Genomic DNA, 27,790 nt, shown 5'->3' with positions numbered 1-27,790 from the left:
GCATTATAAGCTGACATCAACCCCAGCCCTATTACCCCACTGCCACCGCTACAGGGCAGTGGGAAGAGCGAGGCTAAGTGCCAGAATTGGCGCATCCTATGGATGCGCCATTTCTGGGGCTGCTGACGGCTGGTGTTTCTAGCCTGGGAGGGGGCCAATATTCATGGCACCCTTCCTGGGCTATTAATATCAGCCCCCAGCTGTCTGCCTAGCCTTTGCTAGCTATTAAAATAGGGGGGACCCCACGTCATTTTTTTGGGGGGGTCCCCCATTTTAATAGCTAGTAAAGGCTATGTATTCAGCTGGGGGCTGATATTAGTAGCCTGGGAAGCTCCGTGGGTATTACTCCCTTCCCAGGCTTCAAACATCTGCCCCAGCTGTCTGCTTAACCTCCGCTAGAGACTAAAATTACGGGGAACCCCACGCCAATTTTTTTTTAAATAAATCCTTTATTTTAACATTAAATGACAAGTACAGTAATCAACACTGTCACTGTACTTCATATATATGTGACTGACATGTTTCTATCTATCTAATCTATGTATGATTCTCTATTCCTTCTATTCTAAATTGTCGGGTACAGATGCTGAATTGCCGGCCGGCTTTCTTAAAGAGACGGTGCATGAAAACACTATTATTTTTTTTAATAAATCCTTTACACTAAATGACAAGTACAGTAAGCAACACTGTCACTGTACTTCATATATATGTGACTGACATGTTTCTATCTATCTAATCTATGTGTGATGCTCTATTCTTTCTGTTGTAAATTGTCGGGTACCGGTGTATGCGCTGATGAATTGCCGGCTTTTCGCATAATACATTCTACATTATTCTTAGTTGTTTTACTTCATGTAGAATTAACCTACAAGGAAAGAAAGGGTTTATTTTCATTCATATATTAGTGTCCCATTGACTTGCATTGGTTTCCGGTATCGGAATCGGCGATGTCCGATACTTTTTGAGTATCGGTCCGATCCAATCCGATACGATATTTCCTGATATCGGAAGGTATCGCTCAACACTATTCGTGACGCCATCTGTGAAGTGTGGCTAAAGGGAGCCGCCGCTGCGGAGCAGTCCTCTGAGGCAGATGGTAGGGCAGCTTGTGATGGAAGGGCTCCCCACAGGTGGAGCGGGCCTCAGGGCAGCGTGGGGTAATGGATGGTGGTATGGGGGAGAGACGGCCAGGGCGGTTCAGGAAGAAATGACGGACACTCACACGGTGGTTCGCTTCGGTACCTTTACTGGTCTTGTTGCAGGTATGGTCCAGGGTACTCGGTACGCAGGGTGCACTTCTGGACTCTCCCCAGTGAGCGGGTATAGGGCCTCCTGATCCTTTGCTTCCACTTGTTAAGCTTCTGACCTGCCTGGAGCTAGGCCTGGCTTTATTACTGTCTCTCTCTTGCACCTGCTGACCTGGTGGTAGGGCCTTCTCCTGGAGATCACTCTCCCTGGACGCTGGGGCCTCTGTGACTCCTAGCCCTGTTACTGTAGTCAGCGTTTGTTGACCTGGGACTTGTAGTCCTCCAGGTATCCGGTGGTCCCTACTGGGTATGAAGGGTCCCTGTAGGCGCGGACCTGGTGTCCGGTGTATACTTCGGGGTGAGCCTGGTATGCTCCTCTGTCCCCTCAACTCCTCTCTCCTCTCCTCCTTGCCGTCGGCCACACTCAGGGCCCTCACTAGGCTTCAGTGCGTGCTGTAAGCCTCAACTTGCCTCACACAGCAGCCTGCGTGCTGCTCTCTCACTGAGCACACTAAACTCTAAACTAGACTGAACTGCTTAGCTCCACCCTCCATATATATCTCCCTATATATAACTATCAGGGCTCCCTCTGGTGGTCTGAGGTGGTAGGGTGGAGGTGTGTGAATGTGATGAGGGCCTCCTGTGGAGAAGTCCATCCATGCACCCTACTGGGTTCTGTGGCACCTGTGCGCAGCAGGGCGCCACATTTCCCCCTGGTACAATTCAGTACTCCTGGACTGAAGCATTTTGTTCCAAAACAGGTTGACAAATAACAATTATAATAACAACAATAACAATAATAACATTAATACAGTTACAGTAAGTCCCGTAACCTGGTGTCCATTTCACCGATGAAAGGAACATGAGTAATATGAGGGACCCGCCTGAAAACCCTCAACGTAGGCCCTGGGCGTGGCTACAGGGCATAAGTGATCCAGGTGCTGGACCACGTCTTCGGCCACGCCAAACGGGTTTTTGTTCTGTGGTCTCTAACGGGGCACTCCTGGGAGTGCAACTATGTACAGGACAGTTTTTGGGCTGCTCACAGTCCTCAGCCTACAAGTCTTTATACCATGACGGGTAACTAAATAAACACATATATTTAATTTCAGTTTATACAATAAACAATAGTAGGCAATACCCAACTGGGTAACTATTTACACTGCAGGTGTTTCTAACTTATTCCTTGTACCTAGCAGGGACCTGGCCTTTTGTACTGCGTGTTGACCTACGTAGTACTGGAGTGTTGCTGATGTCTGTGTTTGCATTGTCTGATACCCTATCAGATCTACGTGTGGGCAAATTGTAGAACTGTCTTAACCTCTCGATGGGACTGGCAAGTACACTGGTTACTAGGCCTACTGGCTCTGCTTCTACTGGTGATCCTTCTTCCGGGGATTCTTCCTGAGCATGCTCTTCTGGGGCACTTACAGGTCTTACTTGCAGTGGAGGGTCTTCTGGCTGTTGGTAGTAGTGCATCACGGGTATTATTACAGCTCCATCCAGTTGAGGCCAATCTGCCGGGAAATCTCCTAAGACAGTATGGAGTACATCTTCTTTGGGTTCTTCAGTCACTATAAGAGGTACTTCTTCCTGTGGCTTCAATAGACCTGGGCACAACTTCAAGTGGTTTCTTGAGACTGTTGCAGTTGTCTTACCTTCATATTTACTGATTAGACAGGTCTTTCTATTATCGAACCAGGAATCCAACACAGCGTAAGGCTCTCTTTCCCACTGGTCGTCAAGCTTGTGACTTCTTCTCTTTCGCTTCAGCACAACTTCTCAAGGTGCTAAGGGTTCTGCTGGTGCACTCTTGTTGTACTGTGCTTCCTGCTTATCTCTCATCCTATTTAGACTGTCTTCGACACAGGCCTGTACTCTCTTGTACTGCTCCTGTCGAGTCCGTATCCCAGTCTTCAGTGGACATACAGTGCAGGCCAAAAGTATTGGCACCCCTGCAATTCTGTCAGATAATACTCAGTTTCTTCCTGAAAATGATTGCAATCACAAATTCTTTGGTATTATTCTCTTCATTTAATTTGTCTTCAATGAAAAAAACACAAAAAGAATTGTCCTAAAGCCAAATTGGATATAATTGCACACCAAACCTAAAAAAGAAGGTGGACAAAAGTATTTCCACCCTTTGAAAAATCATGTGATGCTTCTCTAATTCGTGTAATTAACATCACCTGTAACTTACCTGTGGCACCTAACAGGTGTTGGCAATAACTAAATCACACTTGCAGCCAGTTAACATGGATTAAAGTTGACTCAACCTCTGTCCTGTGTCCTTGTGTGTACCACATTGAGCATGGAGAAAAGAAAGAAGACCAAAGAACTGTCTGAGGACTTGAGAAACCAAATTGTGAGGAAGCATGGGCAATCTCAAGGCTACAAGTCCATCTCCAAAGACCTGAATGTTCCTGTGTCTTCCGTGCGCAGTGTCATCAAGAAGTTTAAAGCCCATGGCACTGTGGCTAACCTCCCTAGATGTGGACGGAAAAGAAAAATTGACGAGAGATTTCAACGCAAGATTGCGCGGATGGTGGATAAAGAACCTCGACTAACATCCAAACAAGTTCAAGCTGCCCTGCAGTCCGAGGGTACAACAGTGTCAACCCGTACAATCCGTCGGCGTCTGAATGAAAAGGGACTGTATGGTAAGATACCCAGGAAGACCCCACTTCTTACCCCGAGACATAAAAAAGCCAGGCTGGAGTTTGCCAAAACTTACCTGAGAAAGCCTAAAATGTTTTGGAAGAATGTTCTCTGGTTAGATGAGACAAAAGTAGAGCTTTTTGGGAAAAAGCATCAACATAGAGTGTACAGGAAAAAAAAAGAGGCATTCAAAGAAAAGAACACGGTCCCTACAGTCAAACATGGCGGAAGTTCCCTGATGTTTTGGGGTTGCTTTGCTGCCTCTGGCACTGGACTGCTTGACCGTGTGCATGGCATTATGAAGTCTGAAGACTACCAACAAATTTTGCAGCATAATGTAGGGCCCAGTGTGAGAAAGCTGGGTCTCCCTCAGAGGTCATGGGTCTTTCAGCTGGACAATGACCCAAAATACACTTCCAAAAGCACTATAAAATGGTTTGAGAGAAAGCACTGGAGACTTCTAAGGTGGCCAGCAATGAGTCCAGACCTGAATCCCATAGAACACCTGTGGAGAGATGTCAAAATGGCAGTTTGGAGAAGGCACCCTTCAAATATCAGGGACCTGGAGCAGTTTGCCAAAGAAGAATGGTTTACAATTCCAGCAGAGAATTGTAAGAAACTCATTGATGGTTACCGGAAGCGGTTGTTTGCAGTTATTTTGGCTAAAGGTTGTGCAACCAAGTATTAGGCTGAGGGTGCCAATACTTTTGTCCGGACCATTTTTGGAGTTTTGTGTGAAATGATCAATGATTTGATTTTTGCTTCATTCTCTTCTGTGTTTTTTCCTTGCAAGCAAATTAAATGAAGATAATAATACCAAAGAATTTGTGATTGCAATCATTTTCAGGAAGAAACTGAGTATTATCTGACAGAATTGTAGGGGTGCCAATACTTTTGGCCAGCACTGTATCTGCTTCTGGCTCTACCACTTCAAGCTTCAGGTCCATGGGCAACTTTCCGGGTCTTGCTCTCATGAATACGCTGGAGTACAATTGGTGGAACTCACAGGTATGTGATTGTACAGATCTATCAGGTCAGGTAGTTTGTCTGGGAACTGATTCCTCTCTTCTAGAGGTAAGGTCTTCAGCAGGTCGATGACGATATTGTTCATCTTTTCACATAGACCATTAGTTTGAGGGTGGTACGGCGTAGTCCGAATCTTCTTACACCCGTACAGATGGCAAAACTCTTTGAACAGCTTGGCTTCAAAGGCAGGGCCTTGATCCTTCAGCACCTTATCCAGGTATCCATGGGGCCTGCAGAAGTATGCTTGAAATGTCCTTTCTTCAGTTTCTGCCGTCAGATCCTTGACGGGGGCTACCACCAGGAACCGGGAGTAGTGATCGACCATGGTCAGGGCATAGGAGTAGCCTGACCTGCTGGGTGACAGCTTGACGTGACCCAGGGCGACGATCTCCAGGGGCTGGGTTGTCTTGATGGACTGCAAGGGTGCTTTCTGGCTGCTGTAGTCTTTTCTTCTAAGGCTACAGGGTCCACAATCCCGGCACCACCTCTCTATGGAGCTCCGCATTCCAACCCAATAAAACCGACTCTTCAGGAGAGTTTCCAGCTTCTTCCAGCCAAAGTGCCTTGATTGATCGTGGTAGGCCTCCAACACCATCTGGATGTCTGTCCTGGGCACTACGATCTGCCATACCATCTCATGGGTCCTAGGGTTGACATACCTTCCGCACAGCTTCTCTCTATAGATGAACAGCCGGCTTCTCTCATTCCACAGTTGCTTGGCTTGTGGAGGAGCGTCCTTCTCCAGCGAGGAACCTTTCTGGGTTATCAGTTCTTTGATGCGGCTGACAACCGGGTCGCTGTCCTGGGTCTCCTTCCAACTGTGATGAGGTAAAGGGTTTTGTGTCTTACCATGATACCTCCTGGAGGTACGCTGCTTGTGGACCATCCCATTTCTATGGAAGGCAGGTAGCTCAATCTCCTCCAGGTCATCCACTTCTTCTTCAGTGTCCGACTGGTGAGGCATTCTGGATAGGGCATCGGCGTTGGCGTTCTTGTGGCCTGCCCGGTACTTGATGGTGAACTGATAGTTTGACAGTCGGGCCATCCAACGCTGTTCCATGGCTCCCAACTTGGCTGTCTCTAGATGTGTCAAGGGGTTGTTGTCAGTATAGGCCATGAACTTAGTGGAGGCCAGGTAGTGCTTGAATCATTCGGTGATGGCCCAAACCAAGGAGCTCCAGGTTGAAGGAGAAAACCTCTTTAAGCCACGCTGTTACTATTTTGGCAGTATGCTTCGGGTCATTGTCCATTTGGATGACCCTTTTCGGCCCAAGCTTTAACTTCCTGGCTGATGTCTTGAGATGTTGCTTCAGTATTGCCACATACTGTATTTTTCGAACTATAAGACGCACCAGACCATAAGACGCACCTAGGTTTTAGAGGAGGAAAATAAAAAAAAATTTAAGCAAAAAATGTGTTCATGATGCACTTTTAAGGGGGATGAGATCTTCTGCTGACACTGGTATAAGGGTAATGTCCCTCAATTCTGACAATATCCCCCATCCTGGTATATATGCCCCCCTTCCTTTTATACATGGTCCCCATCCCCATCCTGGTATGCCTGGCATCCCTCCATCCTGGTATGCATGGAACCCCTCCATCCTGGTATGCATGGCACCCCTCATCCTTATCATGGTATGCATGGCACCCCTCATCCCTATCCTGGTATGCATGGCACCCCTCATCCCTGTCCTGGTATGCAAGGCACCCCTCATCCCTGTCCTGGTATGCATGGCACCCCTAATCCCTATCCTGGTATACATGGCACCCCTAATCCCTATCCTGGTATGCATGACACAGCAATCCCCATCCTGGTATGCTTGGCACAGCAATCCCCATACTGGTATGCATGGCACAGCAATCCCCATACTGGTATGCATGGCACCCCTGATCCCTATCCTGATATGCATGGCACCCCTAATCCCTATCCTGGTATGCATGGCACAGCAATCCCCAACCTGGTATGCATAGCACAGCAACCCCCATCCTGGTATGCATGGCACCCATCATCCCTATCCTGATATGCATGGCACCCCTCATCCCTGTCCTAGTATGTATGGCACCCCTCATCCCTTGCCTGGTATGCATGGCACCCCTCATCCCCATCCTGGTATGCATGGCACCCCTAATCCCCACCCTGGTATGCATGGTACCCCTAATCCTTATCCTGGTATGCATGGCACCCCTAATCCCTATCCTGGTATGCATGGCACCACTAATCCCTATCCTGGTATGCATGGCACCCCTAATCCCTATCCTGGTATGCATGGCACCCCTCATCCTTATTCTGGTATGTATGGCCCCCTCATCCTTATCCTAGTATGCATGGTTCCCCTAATCCCCATCATGCTGCACAGAAAAAAAACAAAACACTCCTACTCACCTTTCTTCTCTCCTCCAGCGCTGCGTCCTGTCTGTCCGCACTGATCTCTCCATGTGAGCCGCGCATGGCGTCACTGCTATGCGTGGCTCACAAGGAGAGATCAGCTGCCGGAAGTCACTGCTCCCCATGCCGGTACTGTGTGCGCGGGGAGCAGTGACTTCACTCTCCTTCATAGCCGACACACAGTGTAGCCACGCTGCGGCTCCTGCTGCTGCCGGGCTATCGCGTGTGCCCGCTTATTAAAGGCATGAATATTCACCCCCTCCCCACACCCATGGGGGTGGAGAGAGGTTGAATATTCATGCCCTTTAACAGCGGGCACAGGCGATTCCGGCAGCAGCAGGAGCCGCGCTGCGGCTACACTGTGTGCTGCTATTAAGGAGCATGAATATTCAGTGCTCCCCATGCCCCATGGGCATGGGGAGCACTGAATATTCATTTTCTTTAGCAGCGGGGACAGTGTAGGCTGCAGCGGGTGGCTGCTGCCTCCTGTGCACCGCTCCTCCACCGCTACCGCTCCCCTCACACCCCACATATATATACACCCCCCCCAACATTTGGACTATAAGACGCACCCCCCATTTTCCTCCAAAATTTTGGAGGAAAAAAGTGCGTCTTATAGTCCAAAAAATACGGTAATCTTCTTTTCTCATGACGCCATCTACTGTATTTTGTGCAGTGCACCAGTCCCTCCTGCAGCAAAACAACCCCACAACATGATGCTGCCACCCCCCGTGTTTCACAGTTGGGATGGTGCTTTTAGGCTTTCAAGCTTTTCCCTTTTTCCTCCAAATGTAGCAATGGTCATTATGCCCAAAAAGTTCAATTTTAGTTTCATAAGACCACAGGAAATGTCTCAAAAAAATAAGGTCTTTGTTCCTGTGTGCATTTGCAAACATTAATCTGGCTTTTTTATGTTTCTTTTAGAGTAATGGCTTCTTCCTGGCAGAGTGGCTTTTCAGCCTATGTTGATACAGTACTCGTTTCACTGTGGATAGTGACACAATCTTACCAGCTTCTGCCATCATCTTCACAAGGTCTTTTGCTTTTATCCTTGGGTTGATATGCATATGTCAGACCAAAGCACGTTCATCTCTGGGACACACAACCCATCTCCTTCCTTAGCGGTATGATGGCTCGACATTCCCATCTTGTTTGTACTTATGTGTAATTGTTTGCACAGATGAACGAGGCATTTTCAGGTATCTTGAAATTGTAAGGGTGAGCCAGACTTGTGCAAGTCCACAATTCTCTTCCTGATATCTTGGCTGATTTCTTTAGACTTTCCCATGAAGTCCAGAATTGTTTAAAAGCAATGTAATCTTAGTGTATGTAAACTTTTGACTTTGCAGTAAGTAATAAAAATGCCTTAAAACATTCTGGCATTTGGCATTATTCTGGCATTTGGCAAATATTTAAAATTATGGTAATCCTAACTGATTTAAAACAGGAAAGGTTTATTCTGATTTCATGTCAGATATTGAGAAAAACTATGTGTCTTTTTATATAGTGTATGTAAACTTCTGGTTTCAACTGTAAATGTTCTGAACCTGATCAAGCACCACCTGCATGACAAGGCATCTCTGTATTTAAAGCATGAGCTGCAGTGGAATACATACCAGAAAAAAACAGGGAAGATCTGAGGCTCCTCCTGCTCCCTTTTCTGCTGTGGTCTCGGCCTTTTCCTCCATCTCCCAATCAACAGAGCCACCTGAATCCCCGCAAAGAGAGGATGTGACAGCACCTCCACCACCAGCAGTGTCAGCGAGCATCTCCACAACGTCCCATAGAACCGTTCAGCTGTCCATCCCCCAGACACTGAAGAGAAAGCGAAAAGTACCCACGTACTTAACCAACATGGCCAGTACTGATGATGCCCAGCATTACTATAGCACTTCTATGCCTGCTTGAAAAAAAAAACCTTCAGGCGATGATGGATGAGGTGGTTTCTCATGTGGAAGGGGAAGAGGAACAGGGACCATTCACACCATTATCAGGCCAGTCGTCCACTCAGAGAGTGGGTTCCTGTACCACCAGTGGTCAGGTGCACAACTTCTCAACCAGGGGACAGTTTTTAGGAGGAGGAACTGTGTTCACAGCAAAATGGCACTAAACGTAGCTCACAAGCATCACTGGAGCGTGGATGGGGGAATACAAAGGAATCAGACTATACACCTCCCATCAAAGATAGTATGTCATTTTCTCTGGGTAGCCTGGCACACATGAGCCAATACATGCTGCAGTGCCTGCGCAATGATCACAGAGTTTACTGGATTGTTACCAGTGCTGATTACTGGGTGGCCATCCTGCTGGATCCCTGCTACAAGGACAACGTACCATCACTACTTCGTCACTGGAGCAGGATCGGAAAATGCCAACTGGGTGCAGTTGACTAGAAAAGTAGATCTGCCTCACCCAGCCATTGTTATACTCAATCGCAGTTTGTTCATTCTATTTGTCATTCCCAATGTTTTGGTTACCTCCGCCTCTTCCACCTACAATGCCACGTCCATCTCCACTTCCTCCACAACCACTTGGATCTCCGCCTCCAGGTTCAAGATTTTTTTTTTATTTTTTTATTTTTTTTACTCTATGTTATTTTAAGTAATTTTCCTATCCACATTTGTTTGCAGGGCAATTGTCCTGCTCTTACCCCCATTTTGCTTTGTTTTGCAGCCCCTAGCCCTTACTATGAACATTTTACAGTACCGATTGCTGATGTCACTGTTGTAGAAGTGACCCGGATCGCCGAGGGACAATCGTGACAGAATCATGGACTGCGTCGTGACGGCGGACAGGTAAGGGATATGCTTGTTTGCTTTTTTACTTTTTTTTTCAGAAGATCGAGGGCTTCGTGGACAGAGAACAATAACAATGTTTTTCAAAATCATGTGTTTTTTAATTCATTAAAATACTTTACTTTATTCTGGCCGTGTCTTTTATTGAAAAGGCGACAATAACTTTACTACGCAGTTAGTAATGGGGGCGTCTTATAGACGCCCTCCATTACTAACCTGGGTTTCAAGTCAGCTGTCAATACAAGGCTGACATGAACCCCAACCCCATTACTCCACTCGCCACTGCTACAGGGCAGTGGGAAGAGCAGAGGCTAAGCTATCTTGTTATGGATGCGCCATTTCTGGGACTGCTGAGGGGTGATATTAATAGCCGCAGAGGGGGCTAGTATCCATGGCCCCTTCCCTGGCTATTAATATCAGCCTGCAGCTGTCTGTTTAGCCTTTTCTGGTTAGATTTTATAGGGGGACTCCTCATCAACTTTTTTTCTGGGGTCCCCCTGTAATCTAGCAAGTAAAGGCTAAGCAAACAGCTGTGGGCTTATATTAATAGCCAAGGAACATTTTTGGCTAATGGCCCCTTCCCCGGCTACTAATATTAGTCCCCAGCGGTCGGCTTTCCCGCTGCTGGTTATAAAAATGGCGCGGGAGCCCACGCCATTTTTTAAAAAATTTTAGGCTCTGTGCCCATGATCCGGACGTAGCAGTGCTTTGGACGCATACTTTTTGCTGCATCCAAGACATTGCATTCTATTGAATGCAGGTAAATCCACATGTGTTCACTGAACCATGCGTATTTATCGCATTCAATACATTCTAGTGGTCAAATTTCTGTTGCGGAGACTAGCGACTCCGCAAGAGAATTTGACATGCTGCGGTTCTGAAAGACGTGCCGCATGTTCGTGTCCACGGGTGATCTGCAGCCTCAGATGCACGCATAGTTGACATGGGATTTCTAGAGATCCCATCCACGATACTGTACCATCTGGACGCTGCGGGTTTGACGCTGTATATACATGTACATGTACCGGCAACTAAAGTGTGGATGCTGTGGGTTTGAACCTGTATATACATGTACATGTGCTCACAACAAAAGTGCGGCATTAGAACACCGCGTTTTGGACGCAGCAAAAATATGCTGCGTCCAAAGCACTACTGAGTGATGATCGGGGGGACGTATTGGCTAATAAAACAGCTGTGAGCTGTTAATAATGGCCAGGGACCATGTTTGCAAATGGCACCTTCCTAGGCTAAAAGTAGCAGCTCACAGCTGCCACATAAATTACCTGAATGGAAATGCTAATGAGGTTGGGCGAATGGGATTAGCTGACACCTAGCTCTTTTGTTTGGTGATGACACGGTGTCAATCAGACCCTTTCATCATCAAACTTAATTAAAGTAAAGTAAAGAGTTAAATAAACACAGACACAGAGTAAACACTTTATTTGAAATACAACAGACACACGATTTAATCTTTTAAATTAACCAATAAACTCAACCCAGTCCTGATGGTAAAAGGAGATGCAAGTGAGGCGTGACTCAGCACTGGGGTCCCTGCGGTGGCTGCTGAGTTGTGGGCGGGGTTACCCTCATGTCACACCCAGCATCCACCGTGCGCTTTCCCAATGAATGAGGAGAGGCAGATGTCGGGTGTGACGCGGGGGGTAATCCCGCCCACAGCCTGGCATCCACCTTGGAACGCAAAGGACAAAGACCCCTGGCTGCTGCCAGCACTTGTCGTGACGTCAGCGAATGTGAGAGCCGGCTGCAGCCGGGGGTCCCGTGATGCCTGTGAGCGGCCAGTGATAGCGCCACTCACAGGCAGTATCTGCAAAGTAAGCTAATTACAAAAATCATCCTTACGGGCCTCGGGGGGGATACATGGGGGGGGGGGGGGTAATATAAAGTACTGGACAATCCCTTTAATAGCAGTTTCAAGTTTGCAAGACTAATTTTCCCAGCATCAACATAGTATTGCACTATAAAACACAGTGGGCAACCAGAAGATGTGTAATAGCAAAGGCAAAAGCTTCACAATAGAGATTTAAAAAGGGGCAAGAAAGGAGATCTCTGGTAATGTGGGACCAGCAACAGCAACCCCAGCAGCAGCAGTACTACAATATAGATGACATGATAGACTGGGAGTAGATGAAAAGCAAGGACCATTAGCACTGGCAGGAGCAAAACGGTGTAGAAAGCGGACAGGACAGCATATGGTATGGACAATTTAAACATTGGCCTCAGCTGTAGGTGAATGAAAGTCTGCACTGATCCTTCCTTGATTCAACCTTACAAATGTGAGGTTTTTCCGACTTGCAGCAGATAACCTGGTCCACATGGGTGTGATAAAGCCACAAGCATGCTGAATACCGTCTCTGACATTACATTTGAGGTTTGACACAAAAGTACTCCCATAGCAAACTGGGCCAATTCTTTCCATTGGTCAAATCTCCCGACTCAGAACTCCATGAGACTAAGGCTCATGGCAACTGCCTAAGAAAGAACACTGTCTAGGTACAACTGAACCTGGCTGTTTAGGCGATGCAATGCTATCTGCTGAAGTCAGGTTGTCGCAATGGCATATAAAACATCTGGTCCATCATGATAAATATACTATGGCTGTGGGCTCGGTTACTCGTAGTAGCCCTAATGTTGGCACAGGCGGGGAAGAGATGGGTCAGTTGTGAAGTCAGCAGACATGAACTCGGAACACCTGCACAGCAGCACTCTGCTACTTCCTGTTATGAGCTCTCTATGCTGTAATGATGGAGCACCGGGCATGGTTTACCATAACCTGGAGCTACTAAAGGGCAGTAGCATCGGCAACTGGAGGGTAAACAGAGCCTGTAGGGTCATCTTTAGGGGGTGATTTTTGCAAAATGGGAACATTTAAAAAGGGGTTATGCTGTCTCAAAATAAATGTGTACATTATTGCAAGACCACATTGTGATTTTGGGTATAGCCCTTAAAGTAATAAGTCATATGTACGTCAAAAAGTTGAATAATAAGTGAAAATATAGTGAAAAATACAACTCATCGAGCAATATCAAGCTATCTTATAGCTGCGTCGACAAAAAATATAATTATTGCTCTGAATGTGAATATGAATAAACAAATAAAAAATGAAGGGGTCGCCCTTAATGAGGTTGTCCGGCGTTAGGCTACAAGTCTGCAGACACACTGACTGCAAACTTCTTAATACTCACATCGCGCGCTCTGCAGAACGTGAGAATTCTTTAGTGTTAGCACTAGTGATGAGCGAGCACTAAAATGCTCAGGTACTCATTGTTCGAGTCGAGAAAATTTGAATGCTCGAGTGCTCAATCCAAACAACGAGCCCAATGTAAGTCTATGGGAAACTCGAGCATTTTTCCAGCAACACCCCCCGGAGGTCTGCAGAGGGCCTTAAAATTGCTGAAATCGATGGGAACAGTGCACAAATGACATGGGAACAGCATGGGGAAGACCCCTGGAAGCATCTCTGACTCCCAGGTCACTGCTGTCAACAATGCTATCAGAGTATTATGCCACTTTTACAGACTCACAATAAAACATACAAAAGCTAAACCAAAATGGATTTTCCTGGGAAAAATGTTAAGGAACATCCTTTCCAGAGTAATGACTTGTATATAAGGCAAAATAAATAACCAAAAACAAAAATGCTCCTCCACACCTTGGGCTATGTTCACACACAGCGTTTTTGATGCGTTTTTGCACTTTTGCATTGCTTTCAACTGTGAAAAATTCACCAGCAAATGTAATTTTAACATTTTACAACCTTATCTGGCCATATGGTGTGTGAGACATGATCAGACACATCCTGTTTCATTTATGAAGGAGGGACTCTGAACGTCACAAAGCCTATTTTTATAGGGCCATCAGGTGGCCCTTACTATTCTTAAAGGGCAAGCAGTCGGCCCTCACTAATTTTAGAGAGCCATCAGCCGGCTATGCTTTGTTGTTCCCATTATTAACGAGTAGGTCTGCTATACTGTTGTTATAGTGACTGCAAGGGCTGCCAAAAATTTGGACACACCCCAATACCCCTTTGAAGAGACATAGAGGAGGGCCTCAGTAAAAAATTTTTTCCCATTATAAAGGAGTGGGTCTCCTATAGTGGTAATGCCCATGCAGTGACTGCAACAGCTTCCTAAATTTGGGAAATACCCCACTACCAATTTAAAGACACATAGAGGTGGGCCTCAGTAACGACATGTTCCCGTTAGAAAGGAGCAGTTCTGCTATACAGTTGTAGGGTATGCAGTGAGTGTTCCCATTATTAACGAGTGGGTCTCCCATACTATTTTTGCCTATGCAGTGAATGCAAGGGCTGCCAAAAATTTGGACACACTCCAATGCCCCTTGGATGAAACGTAGAGGAGAGCCTTATGAAATTTTTTTCCCATTATTAGGAAGTGGGTCTCCCAAACTGTTATTGCCTATGCAGTGAATGCAACTACTGCCAAAAATTTAGAGGCACTCCAATGCCCCTTGCAAGAGATGTAGATGGTGATATGGTAGATATGGTGGTGATATGGTGGTGGAGGATGAGGATGAGGAGAAGGAGGAGGACAAGAGCAAATAGACAAAATCAGGAAGCGTATACCCATGTCTGGTTGTGAAGACAGAGGTGCATAGGAATAGAGCTAGACCTCCCAAAAAAAAGACACTGTATTTGAGTTTATGTTACTCTGCTACTCGGTGATGTTGAGAAGTTTGGCCCAATCCAGCCCTTGTTAATTTTGATAAGAGTCAGCCTGTCAGCATTTTCAGCTGACAGGTGGAAGCGCCTATCAGTTATAATTCACCCAGCGACACTGAAAACACGCTCTGACAAAATGCTAGCGGCAGGGCAGGCCCGGACCTCCAAGGCATAGAGAGCCAGTTCATGCCACTTGTCCAGCTTAGATACCTAATAATTAGAAGGCACAGAGGAATCACGGAGGATTCCCAAACTTCCCAAACTTTTCCCTTATTGTGAGACTACGCCGCGCATCAGGGCTTGTGCGAAGGTAGTGTCTGAGAAAACTGTCCCATAACTTTGACAGTGTTCCCTTGCCTCTGCAGGATTGGATTTGTGTCTCTCTCGTTTGTACTTCTTGGTTGTCCAATGAACTAAGACCTCTGCCGCCAGCGTTTTCAGGTGGTAATTTTTTAAATAATTCTGCCTTCTGGTACTGCCCAATTTTAGCAGACCTGTCCACCGCAGGAATAAGAAATATAAAGTTATCCTTGTAGTGTGGGGCTAGAAGTGTCACCAACCAGTAATGACTGTCACCAAAATTTGGAGAATGTGAGGGTCACGGGAAAGGCAGCTTAACATAAACTCAGCCATGTGTACGAGACTGCTAGCAGGCAAGACTTCCATGTCCTCACCAAGACGACAACTGACCATCCTCTCCTCATCCTCCTCCTCCTCCCTCTTTTCAGGCCATCCATGCTGAACAGACAGTATGGCAGTTGTGCGGGCAGTACCATCTATGGGGCAGGAAACTAGCTCCTGTTCTTCCTCCTCCTCTTCCTCATTGTCACCCAATCCACATTGGGATGAGATGAGGCTGGGCTGTATGGAATCACCCTGTATGGTTCCTTGCTCCATCTCATCGTGCTCCACCTGCAATGCCTCCTATTTTATTGTGAGCAGCGAGCGTTTCAGAAGACAGAGAAGTGTGATGGTGACGCCAATTATGGCGTCATCACCGCTCATCATCTTGGTGGAGTCCTCAAAGTTTTGGAGGATGGCACAGATGTCTGACATCCATGCCCACTCCTGAGGTCTTATGTGTGGAAGCTGACCTGAATACCGCATGTTGATGCTGGTAATCAACAACTGCCCTCTGCTGCTCACAAATCCTTCCCAACACCTGCAACATTGAGTTCCAACACGTGGGGACATCACACACTAGTCAGTGAGCTGGAAGCTGCAAACGCTGCTAAAGCACGGCAAGGGTGGTAGAAGCTGTAGCGGACTTTCTAAAATTGGCGCATATGCGGTGTACTTTGACAATCAGATCAGGGTAGGTTTTGAGAAACCGCTGAACCACGAGGTTAGGCACATGGGCCAGGCATGGTACGTGTGTGAGCTCGCCTCGCTTCAGAGCCGCCACCAGGTTCCGGCCATTGTCACACACGACCATGTAGGGTCAGCGGTGTCAGTCACAAATCTGCCTGCTCTTTCAGAGCTATCCACAACTCTTCAGCATTGTGTGGTTTGTCACCTAAGCATATTAGCTTCATCACAGCCTGTTGCCACTTGGCCGAGGCAGTGCTGCAGTGCTTCCATCTTGTGACTGATGTGGTCATTTCGGAGATGGAGGCTGAAGAGGAGGAGGAGGTGCAGGAGCTGTAGAATGTGGGGGCAACTCTGATTGACCCAGGGCCCGCAATCCTTGGCGTCGAGAGCATGTGTTCTTTCCCAAGTTCCGACTGGGTCCCGGCTTCCACTATATTAACCCAGTGTGCCGTCAGTGAGATGTACCGCCATTGCCCACTAGCACTTGTCCACATGTCTGTGGTTAGGTGGAGTTTCCCAGTAACTGTGCTGTTGAGGGCACGGCTAATGTTCTGAGACACGTGCTTGTGTAATGCAGGGACGGCACACCAGGAGAAATAGTGGTGGCTGGGGACCGAGTACTAAGGGATTGCCGCCACCATCAGGTTGCGGAAAGCTTCCATCTCCACGAGCCTAAAAGCAACATTTCAAGCGCAAGCCTTCGCGAAATGTGTGAATTTAGTAGTGTGGCCTGAGGGGCATTGGCTGCGTATTTGTGCTTGTGTTCCAAGGACTGGAGTAGGGACAACTGAACGCTGCGCTGGGACAAGGACGTGGACATGGTTTCTGATGGTGCTAGATAAGAGTGTGCAGGGGATTGGTGTGCATTAGTGATGAGTGAGTATGTTCTTTTAACCCTTTGCATGCTCGGGTGCTCGTAGAGTATCTTCAGCGTGCTCGGGTGATATGTTTTCATCACTCCGTGCTCATGATTTGCGACTGTTTGAAAGATTTAATACATGTGAGAAATGCCTAAGAAACAGGCATTCCTCACATGTATTAAAACTGTCAAACAGTCGCAAATCATGTGCGCGGAGTGACAAAAACCACCCGAGCACACTGAAGATACTTGGAAAACACCCGAGCATGCTCGTAAATCTCGACTAACGAGCATACTTGCTCATCACTAGTGTGAATGCACAAGAGCGGAAAAAGCAGTGGTGTCACCCACAGACACTGTTTTTGGACCCTGGCGTTCGGCCCACCTAGTTGGGTGCTTTGCTATCATTTGCCTAATCATGCTGGTGGTGGGCAGGCAGCTAGTTTTGCTATCCCTGCTGATGCTGGCCTGGCAGATAAAAGCCTTTTTGGGGTTATCTGTTGAGGTTTTAAAAAACAACCACTCAGGAAGACCTAACAGTTGCACTGGCAACTTCCCTCGTGTTGGTGTTACGGGGAACGCTTGCCCACCTTGTGTCTGTGGCCACCACACTGTTTCTTCCTGCCTCTCGTGGTGCTACGCCTCCCTCCCCTTGTGTGCTGCTGTCCTCGCTCTGCATGTCCCCCTGCCAGGATGGGTCAGTGACTATATCATCCACCACCTCGTCTTCCACTTCCGCACCCTGGTCCTCCTCCTGACTTTCTGGCAATTGTGTCTCATCATCATCCACCTCTTGCGACAGTAATTTCACTTTCCCACTGTCACCTTCCTGTGACCGTGGCTGCTCAAATATTTGGGCATTGCTACATGCATTCTCCTCTTGGCCCGCTTGAAGCTGGCCGGACGAGAGGCTCGAATCTATAAATGGAAAAGTGAACAACTCTTCAGATTGTCCAATTGTGGGATCAGTTGTCTCTGGGCACTAGGCATGGTGGGAGGAAGACTCACGGCTACTGAGACTTGACCGTGTGGAAGAAAGAGTGGTGGTGGTGGCAAAGTGATTGGAAGCATTATCTGCTATCCAATCAACAACCTTTTAACACTGCTCTTGGTTCAATAATGGTGTGCTGTGGTCCCTTAACAATTAGAACAGGAGCGACAAGGTGTGGGTGTTTGTTGTGGCACAATTTCAGCTCGCCCACGGCCTCGGCCTCTGCATGCACCATCACCATCACATCCACTTCCCCATCTCTTGCCACATGCCTTGCCCAGGATTCCACGTTCACTACAAATGACTGGATTTGAACCGCAGTTATATGTGATACGTCTGACGGACACCCATGGTTTTAAATAGTGGCCCTGTAGTTTACTATTCTTCACAGCGATCACGTATGAATAGCTTTACTGACACACTGATGCAAAACTCTAAATGGAGGACAATATTTTCCATGTTCACTACAAATGCCCGTATTTGAACCGCAGTTATATGTGATACGTCTGATGGACACCCACGGTTTTAAATAGCGGCCCTGTAGTTTACTATTCTTCAAAGCGATCACTTGTGAACAGCTTCACTGACACACTGATGCAAAACTCTAAATGGAGAACAATATTTTGCACGTTCACTACAAATGGCTGGATTTGTAGCGCAGTTATATGTGATATGTTTGACGGACACCCACAGTTTTAAATAGCGGCCCTGTAGTTTACTATTCTTCGCGGCGACCACTTGTGAATAGCTTCACTGACACTCTGATGTAAAACTCTAAATGAAGGACAATATTTTTCATGGTCGCTACAAATGGCTGGATTTGTACCGCAGTTATATGTGATACGTCTGATGGACGCTCACAGTTTTAAATAGCGGGCTTGTAGTTTCCTATTATTCACAGCTACCACGTGTGAATAGCTTCACTGACATGCTGCTAAAAATTGTAAGTGAAGGATAATATTTTCCACGTTCACTACAAATTCCTGTATTTTTATCACTGTAAAATCGAATCACGTCTGATGATGGAAGAGATCTGGCTGTATTCTGCAGAGCTAACAAGCAAATGGAGCACTAAAATGGTGTGCTCTGGATTGCTTTTAAGCAAGTAATCAGGATTAAGATAAAAAAAAAATTAGCCATGGCCCCCGATATCTGGGGCTATGTCTACGGATATCTGTAACAGCAGCAGCAGACAGAACGTGCAATGGACCCTCTTCTGCTGTATACACTGCCACAAACCCTGCCTGCCTAAGTCCTGCTATCACCACTGAATATATGCAGGTGGAGTAGTCCTCAGAAGGACTGTTAGTTCAGATGGATATATAGATATACTGTGGAATACCTTTACTAACTAATAAACAATGCACAATTGTTTTTGCAGATTCTTGTTTGAGGAATGTGCAGATTCCCAGAGATTTTTTTTACGTGGAGTTGGCATATTCCTCAGTTGTCCCTCAGCGTTCAATTGTCCCTACCCCAGTCCTTGGAACACAAGCGCAAATAGGCAGCCACTCACTGGCCACGATACTAAACTGCCACATTTCTCGACTGCTTGCACTAGAAATTTTGCCTTTTAGGCTCGTGGAGGTGGAAACTTTCCACAACCTCATGGCGGCGTCTGTCCCTTGGCACTCTGTCCCCAGTCACCACTATTTCTCCCGGTGTGCCATCCCCACCTTATACAAGCAACGGTCCCAGAACATTCCTTGTACCCTCACCAATGCAGTTACTGGGAAGGTCCACCTAACCACAAACTCGTGGACAAGTGCTTATGGCCAGGGACAGTATAACTCACTGACGGCACACTGGGTTATTATTGTGGAAGCCGGGACCCAGTGGAACCCTGAGACGGAACACGTCTTCTCGACGCAGAGCATTGCGGGACCTGGGGCAATTAAGCTTTAACACAATGTTCACAAGGTTGACAGCAGCTGTGGTTGGTCTCCTAGACAATGAGCAAACTCTTTCATGATGACAGAGGCCACCATCTCCTTAGCTTGCTGGCTGTCACAAATAATTTGGAGATTCGTGGCAGCTCTGGTTATGCTGTAATTTAAATGTAGTTTCTTCCTTTTAGTCCAGCAAGGGTTAATGTTAGTCTCTTGCTGGAAGCCTCTTGTTAGCAGTCAGCTGATGTTGGTTGGTGCCACTCCCACCTCCCTTTAAATAGCCACATGATTCATCAGCTGACCGCCGCTTATAGTTTATTCTATGCTGACCTTTTTAAAGATGCCAGTCTCTGGAGAAGCTGTGGTGTTTGTTGCTATTGCAGCGGTGAAGGTTTCTGTTGGAGAGATAAGTGTGTTTTATATTGCTATCTTCCCATTGTTCGTCTTCCCTTCCTTATGTTGTCCTATTGTAGTGGTGAGACTGGAGTCTCGCTGGCCTGCGCACTAGCCAGGTTAAGTCCAGGGCCAGAAAGGGCTCGTGATCGCGTACGGGGTGAAGGACCAGCTTAGGGACGATAGGGAAGCTTAGGGACAGACACAGGTTGGTGTCAGGAGGTGTCCCTTCACTTGTTCCCTATCACTATGGCCCTCCTTCCCCCTCTATCTCCCGTTGCATCCATGTGTTGTGCCTTCTGCCAGACATCCCCTTCTCTTTTTGTGACACTGGTACTTTTCTGTGGGAATGAGCTTGTCTCCAACCAGCCAGGAATATCCAGTGAATTATGGCATGCCATGGTTTGGTATTAGCACCCAGTTCCTGGTGCTAAACCATCCACAATTTCCATCTCAGGAATTTTATTTGGTAGATCGGCTGCCCAAACATTATTTTCTCACAAAGGAGCTGAAGACACTGAGTGGCAGTAGGTGCAAGTTTCTCCAGCATGACCTGTTTGCTAGATATCAGAGGGAGAACAGAATTGGGCTTGGCCAAGGTGCCAAATTGCAGATCTTAAGTCTTATAGATTGCTGGAGCCAATCCACAGTAAAACAAACAGCCATAGAGTGTCCGGGAACCTTCACACAGACTTTTATTAGCCAGGGCTGCTTCTAGGCAGGGATGGATGGCCCCACCAGAGAATCCTCTGGATGGGCCCTGGCTTCTCCTGCAGGAGAGTTCATAGTGCAAACCTTGCAGCTGCTATTGGGCTCTTGAGTGGAGGAGAAAGGTGGGCCCGTAGAATCAAATCATCTGGTGGGCACAATGTTTTTCAGTCTGACACTGCTTCTCGGTGAGAGTTGTATATCACCACAGCCATATTCTTTATGAAAGGATTGGCATAGAGGGAAACCGTATCTACTCTGGCTGTGATTTCCCCCAGGAAGTCCTCTAATGCAGCTTGTTCCATAAGCAATGGCAGCCCGTCCAACATCAGCTCACACTTCTCGGTGGTGCTTCGACACACAAAGATCTTTCTTTACGCCTAGAAATTTCACGACTGCAGAGTTGGGCAATGATATAGCAGAGGAAAGGCCAAAGACATCATGAAAAAATGCACAGCGTAGCCGGCCTAAAAAACTGCCGGTATACGCATGTGAGCACCAACTCAAATAATCATGTTTCGATAGGAGGATAAAGAGTTTAACTGACATTAAAAGTATTTTTTTTATTGAATATCAAATACAATGCAGACATAATTACATTAAATAGAAAACAATAAGGTAGAAAAATGACAAAATGTGATTCACCAGGTAACAGCCGCAAAGCATCAAGGACAGGGCACCCCCTAATTGCTGCCAAATAAAGTGCAGGCAGGTCTGAGAACTCAAAACCTCATATTACAGGAGATAAATATATCAGCCAACATAGTCAATACATGGTGTAGTCAAGGGAAAGAGGAGCCCAGAACCTTACCAAAAGTCAGGCACCACTGATCATGGAGCAGGACAACTGAGGGTGATGGAAATAAACACCTCAACACGCATTTCGCCATGCAGATGACAGCTTTCTCAAGAGGTTGGGCAATGGCTTCATCTGCAATGCATTTTGCGAAATAACGTGCAGAAGCAAAGCCATGGTTTAGGCCAACTCATACAGCTTTCCCACAGACTGAAAGAGGGGTATCAAGACTTCCAAGATAGCCAAGACTTCTCTGTCCTCACCAAGAGAATGACTGTCCATGTTCTCCTCCTCCTCATTATCACCCAATCTGCATTGAGATGAGGCTGGGTTGTGTATCATAACCCTGTATAGTTCTGTGCTCTGCCTACAATGCCTCCTCTTTAATTGTGAGCAGCGAATGTTTCAGTAGACAGAGAAGTGGAATAGTGACTCTAACTATGGCATCTCAGGGTCTTGCAGAAAGGTTGAAAGATACCTTGGCAGTGTACGAAATGCCAGAGTCCTTGGCATTGGCTATACATGTGGATAGACGCCTGCGGGATAGGTGGGTAAGACCACCTTCTCCTGAGCCCTCTTTCCGGGGCAATGTCCCTTTGTCAGGGGGGGCGGTTTGGGGAGAACCAGTACTTGTGAAGTTAGAGGAACCCATGCAGTTAGAGGGTGCTTCTGCCTCACATGTTTCCCCTGAGATCCACAAAAGAAAGGGTGTGGATGTCAGGGGACATTTTAATGGGGCCTGTCCCTCGATTCCTAAGCAAAAAGAGACTCGTTTAACCATGGGGAGTCTGGAATTGGATAATCAAGGGGTATGTCTGTTTTCAACCTGCAGTACTCGGTTTGTCCTGGGAGCAGAGGTGGTGCTAAAGAGCAGGACTGAGAAAAAATCTGTGTTTGTAGACAGTGGAGCTTGAGTCAGCATGGTTAATGCTGAGTTTGTGAGAACGCATGGGCTTGCTTACTGTACTTTAGCTAAGCCCAAGCCATCGACTCAGCACCACTTGCACAGAAAGCTTCGACTCAGATTGCACATGACATAAGACTGAGGGTGGGGTCTTTTCATTATTAGGTAATTCCTTGTTATGTCCTGGAGGGCCTTCCCACTCCAAATGTACTGGTTGGTGAAACATAATCCGATAGTGGATTGGCAAGCCAAAGAGATTGTTGAATGGGGAGATTACTGCCATGAGAACTGCTTAAACATTTCCCTTTCTGCAGTCTCTACGGAGACCTTGCCTGTGTTTTTGTATAGTTTTGAGGATGTATTTTTTGAGAAGGGGTGTCAGGATTTGCCTCCTCATCATGTATATTACTATCCTATTAACCTAATCCCTGGAGCTAAACTACCAAAGTCCAGACTATAAGATCTTTCTGGCCCTGAGAGACAAGCCATGAAGGATTTCATGGCGGAGAGTCTGGAGAAGGGACATATTAGACCCTCATCTTGCCAGTGGTGGCAGGGTTCTTCTTTGTGAAGAAGAAAGATGGCGGTCTTCGTCCCTGTTCAGATTTCCAGGAATTGAATCAAATTACCATCGAAGATCCATATCCTCTTCATCTGATTTCAGATTTATTCAAGCATGTTGTGGGAGCTAAGGTGCTCTCCAAATTGGATTTAAGGGGAGCCTACAACCTGGTTAGAATCAAAGAAGGGGATAAATGGAAAACAATGTTCAATACCCCGAAAGGACATTTCGAGAGTCTGGTTATGCCGTTCGGTCTGACCAATGCACCTGCGGTATTCCAGCATTTCATAAATTACATTTTTCATCCTTTGGTGGGCAGGTTTGTAGTGGTCTATCTGGATGATATTTTGGTTTACTCACCTTTTTTTGAGACACATCTGGGACTTGTTAGACTGGCGCTCCAGATATTAAGGGATAACAAATTATATGCCAAACTAGAGAAATGTGTTTTTGCTGTCCAGGAGGTGCAGTTTTTGGGGTACCTGTGGTACCGTGCTATACTTGATTGGGACCGTCCCGAGAACCTGAAGGCATTACAGCGCTTTCTGGGCTTTACAAATTTTTACCGGAAATGTATTCAAAATTATTCGGTAATTGTGAAACCCCTTACTGACATGACAAGGAAGGGGTCTGATTTTTCTAAATCGACGAATGCCAACCAGCAGGCTTTTTCCTTCCTAAAGAGTTGTCTTGCCATAGCACCTATACTCAGTCAACCTGATGTTTCTCAATCTTTTATCGCAGAAGTTGATGCTTTGGAGGTTATAGGGAGACTTTGGCAATTAAATTGGCATTCGAAGAATGGCAACATTGGTTGGAAGGGGCTGTTCATTCTATTACTGTTATCACGGACCATAAGAACCTGTCATATCTTCAGTCTGCTAAGCGTCTCAACTCTAGGCAAGCTAGGATCCCTGTTTTTTACTAGGTTCAATTTTGTTGCCACTTTTCGTCCAGGGGTTAAAAACATCAAGGCTGATGCTTTGTCCTGGAGCTTCCCTGGTGGTGGTGACTATGAGAACCCTGCCCCAATTTTGCAGAAAGGGGTAGTCATTTTGGCGCTGTACCCTGACCTGGAGGGTGAGGTGTCGGAGGTTCAGGGGGACGCCCCTGCCTCCTGCTCTTCGGGGAGGTTATTTGTACCATCTAATCTGCGCTGTAAATTAATTAAGGAACATCAGAACTTAGTGCTTGCTGGTCATCCAGGTGGTAAGGCAACCGCGGATCTCCTTTCTCGTCATTTTTGGTGGCCGGGGTTGCACAAGGATGTGGTTAAGCAGGTGTCTGCTTGCAGTATTTGTGCAAGTTCTAAAGTATCTCATACCCAACCATCTGGTCCTCTTCTTCCACTACCTATTCCTAGCAGGCCATGAATACATTTGTCCATAGATTTTATTACTGACCTACCGGTATCTGCAGGCAAGACTGTGGTTTCGGTGGTTTTTGATAGGTTCAGTAAAATGGTTCATTTCATCGCATTACCGGCAGTTCCTAATGCCTAGACTCTTGCTCAGGTTTTTATTAATGAGATCGTGAAGCTTCACAGGGTTCCCTCTGATGTGGTGTCAGCCCCCGGGGACCCAGTTTGTTTCTAAGTTCGGGAAAGCTTTTTGTACTCGACTGGGGGTGCAGCTGTCCATTTCTTCTGCCTTCCATCCTCAGATGAATGGGCAGACTGAGCGAATTGATCAAAATTTAGAGACTTACCACAGGTGTTTTGTCTCCGAAAACCAAGAGGATTGGGCATCCTACTTACCGTTGGCCGAATTTGCTATTAATAATCATTTCCAAGAATCTACTGGAAGGTCACCGTTCTTTGGTGCATACGGTCTCCATCCACAATTTGGTACTTTTAGTGGGGGAGGGGCTTCGGGAGTTCCTGAGGAGGAACATTTTGCTCCGTCGATCTCTTATGTGTGGCGGGATGTGCTGAGTAATTTAACTCCTTTACAGCCCATGCCGTATTAGTACGCACATTTGCATACCCCCCGTTCAGTGAGGGCTGCTGCGCTGAGCCCTCACTGAACCGAGCACATGTCAGCTGATTCTTACAGCTGACATGCGCCCGCAACAGCCGCGGGTCGAATCGCGATCCACCCGCGGCTGTTAACATGTTAAAAGCCGCTGTCAATCTCCGACAGCGGCATTTAACGCGCGCTTCCGGGTTGCGCGTCATAAGCCCCGCCCACCGGCGACCCCGTCACTTGATCGCGGGTCACCGATGGGTGGGCATGACAACCCAGGGTCTGCAGCAGACGCCTGTGGTTGTCATGATCTGGTCGCTATGAGCGCCACCTAGTGGTCGGCGCTCATAGCACAGGACCATTTCTGCTGCATGCAGGGGATCTGCTGGTCCCCTGTATGTAGCAGAGCCGATCAGACAACTGCTGCTTCTAGTCTCCTATGGAGACTATTGAAGCATGCAGTAAGTGAAAAAAAAAAGTTTTTAAAAATATAAAAAAAAATAAAAAATATATAAAAGTTTAAATCACCACCCTTTCGCCCCATTCAAAATAAAATACAGTACAGACCAAAAGTTTGGACACATCTTCTCATTTAAAGATTTTTCTGTATTTTCATGACTTTGAAAATTGTACATTCACACTGAAGGCATCAAAACTATGAATTAACACATGTGGAATTATATACTTATCAAAAAAGTGTGAAACAACTGAAAATATGTCTTATATTCTAGGTTCTTCAAAGTAGCCACCTTTTGCTTTGATGACCGCTTTGCACACTCTTGGCATTCTCTTGATGAGCTTCAAGAGGTAGTCACCGGAAATGGTTTTCACTTCACATGTGTGCCCTGTCAGGTTTAATAAGTGGATTTCTTGCCTTAAAAATGGGGTTGGGACCATCAGTTGTGTTGTGCAGAAGTCTGGTGGATACACAGCTGATAGTCCTACTGAATAGACTGTTAGAATTTGTATTATGACAAGAAAAAAGCAGCTAAGTAAAGAAAAACGAGTGGCCATCATTACTTTAAGAAATGAAGGTCAGTCAGTTTGAAAAATTGGGCAAACTTTGAAAGTGTCCCCAAGTGCAGTTGCAAAAACCATCAAGCGCTACAAAGAAACTGGCTCACATGAGGACTGCCCCAGGAAAGGAAGACCAAGATTCACCTCTGCTTCTGAGGATAAGTTTATCTGAGTCACCAGCCCCAGAAATCACAGGTTAACAGCAGCTCAGATTAGAGACCAGGTCAATGCCACACAGAGTTCTAGCAGCAGACACATCTCTTCAACAACTGTTAAGAGGAGACATTGTACAGCAGGCCTTCATGGTAAAATTGCTGCTAGGAAACCACTGCTAAGGACAGGCAACAAGCAGAAGAGACTTGTTTGGGCTAAAGAACACAAGGAATGGACATTAGACCAGTGGAAATCTGTGCTTTGGTCTGATGAGTCCAAATTTGAGATCTTTGGTTCCAACCACCATGTCTTTGTGCGATGCAGAAGAGGTGAACGGATGGACTCTACATGCCTGGTTCCCACCGTGAAGCATGGAGGAGGAGGTGTGATGGTGTGGGGGTGCTTTGCTGGTGACACTGTTGGAGATTTATTCAAAACTGAAGGCATACTGAACCAGCATGGCTACCACAGCATCTTGCAGCGGCATGCTATTCTATCCGGTTTGCGTTTAGTTGGACCATCATTTATTTTTCAACAGGACAATGACCCCAAACACACCTCCAGGCTGTGTAAGGGCTATTTGACCAAGAAGGATAGTGATGTGGTGCTACACCAGATGACCTGGCCTCCACAGTCACCAGACCTGAACCCAATCAAGATGGTTTGGGGTGAGCTGGACCGCAGAGTGAAGGCAAAAGGGCCAACAAGTGCTAAGCATCTCTGGGAACTCCTTCAAGATTGTTGGAAGACCATTTCCGGTGACTACCACTTGAAGCTCATCAAGAGAATGCCAAGCGTGTGCCAAGCAGTCATCAAAGCAAAAGGTGGCTACTTTGAAGAACTTAGAATGTAAGACATATTTTCAGTTGTTTCACACTTTTTTGTTAAGTATATAATTCCACATGTGTTAATTCATAGTTTTGATGCCTTCAGTGTGAATGTACAATTTTCAAAGTCATGAAAATACAGAAAAATCTTTAAATGAGAATGTGTGTCCAAACTTTTGGTCTGTACTGTATATATATATAAAAAAAAACTACATAGACATATTTGGTATCGCCGCATTCAGAATCGCCCCATCTATCAATATAAAAAAAGAATTAATCCGATCGGTAAATGGTGTAACGAGAAAAAAATTCTAAACGCCAGAATTACGTTTTTTGGTCGCCGCAAAATTGCAATAAAATGCAATAACGGGCGATCAAAACATCGGATCTACCCCAAAATGTTGTCAATAAAAATGTCAGCCCGGCGCGCAAAAAATAAGCCCTCACCCAGCCCCAGATCACGAAAAATGGAGACGCTACAGGTCTCGGAAAATGGCGCTATTTTATTTTTTATTTTTTACCAAATTTTGGAATTTTTTTCACCACTTAAATATAAAATAACCTATACATGTTTGGTGTCTACGAACTCGTAATGACCTGGAGAA

Source organism: Phyllobates terribilis, unplaced genomic scaffold (genome assembly GCF_046119375.1).
Source record: "Phyllobates terribilis strain yellow unplaced genomic scaffold, ASM4611937v1 Scaffold_2__4_contigs__length_985480577, whole genome shotgun sequence".
Lineage (NCBI taxonomy): Eukaryota > Metazoa > Chordata > Amphibia > Anura > Dendrobatidae > Phyllobates > Phyllobates terribilis.
This window is presented reverse-complemented; position numbering follows the sequence as displayed.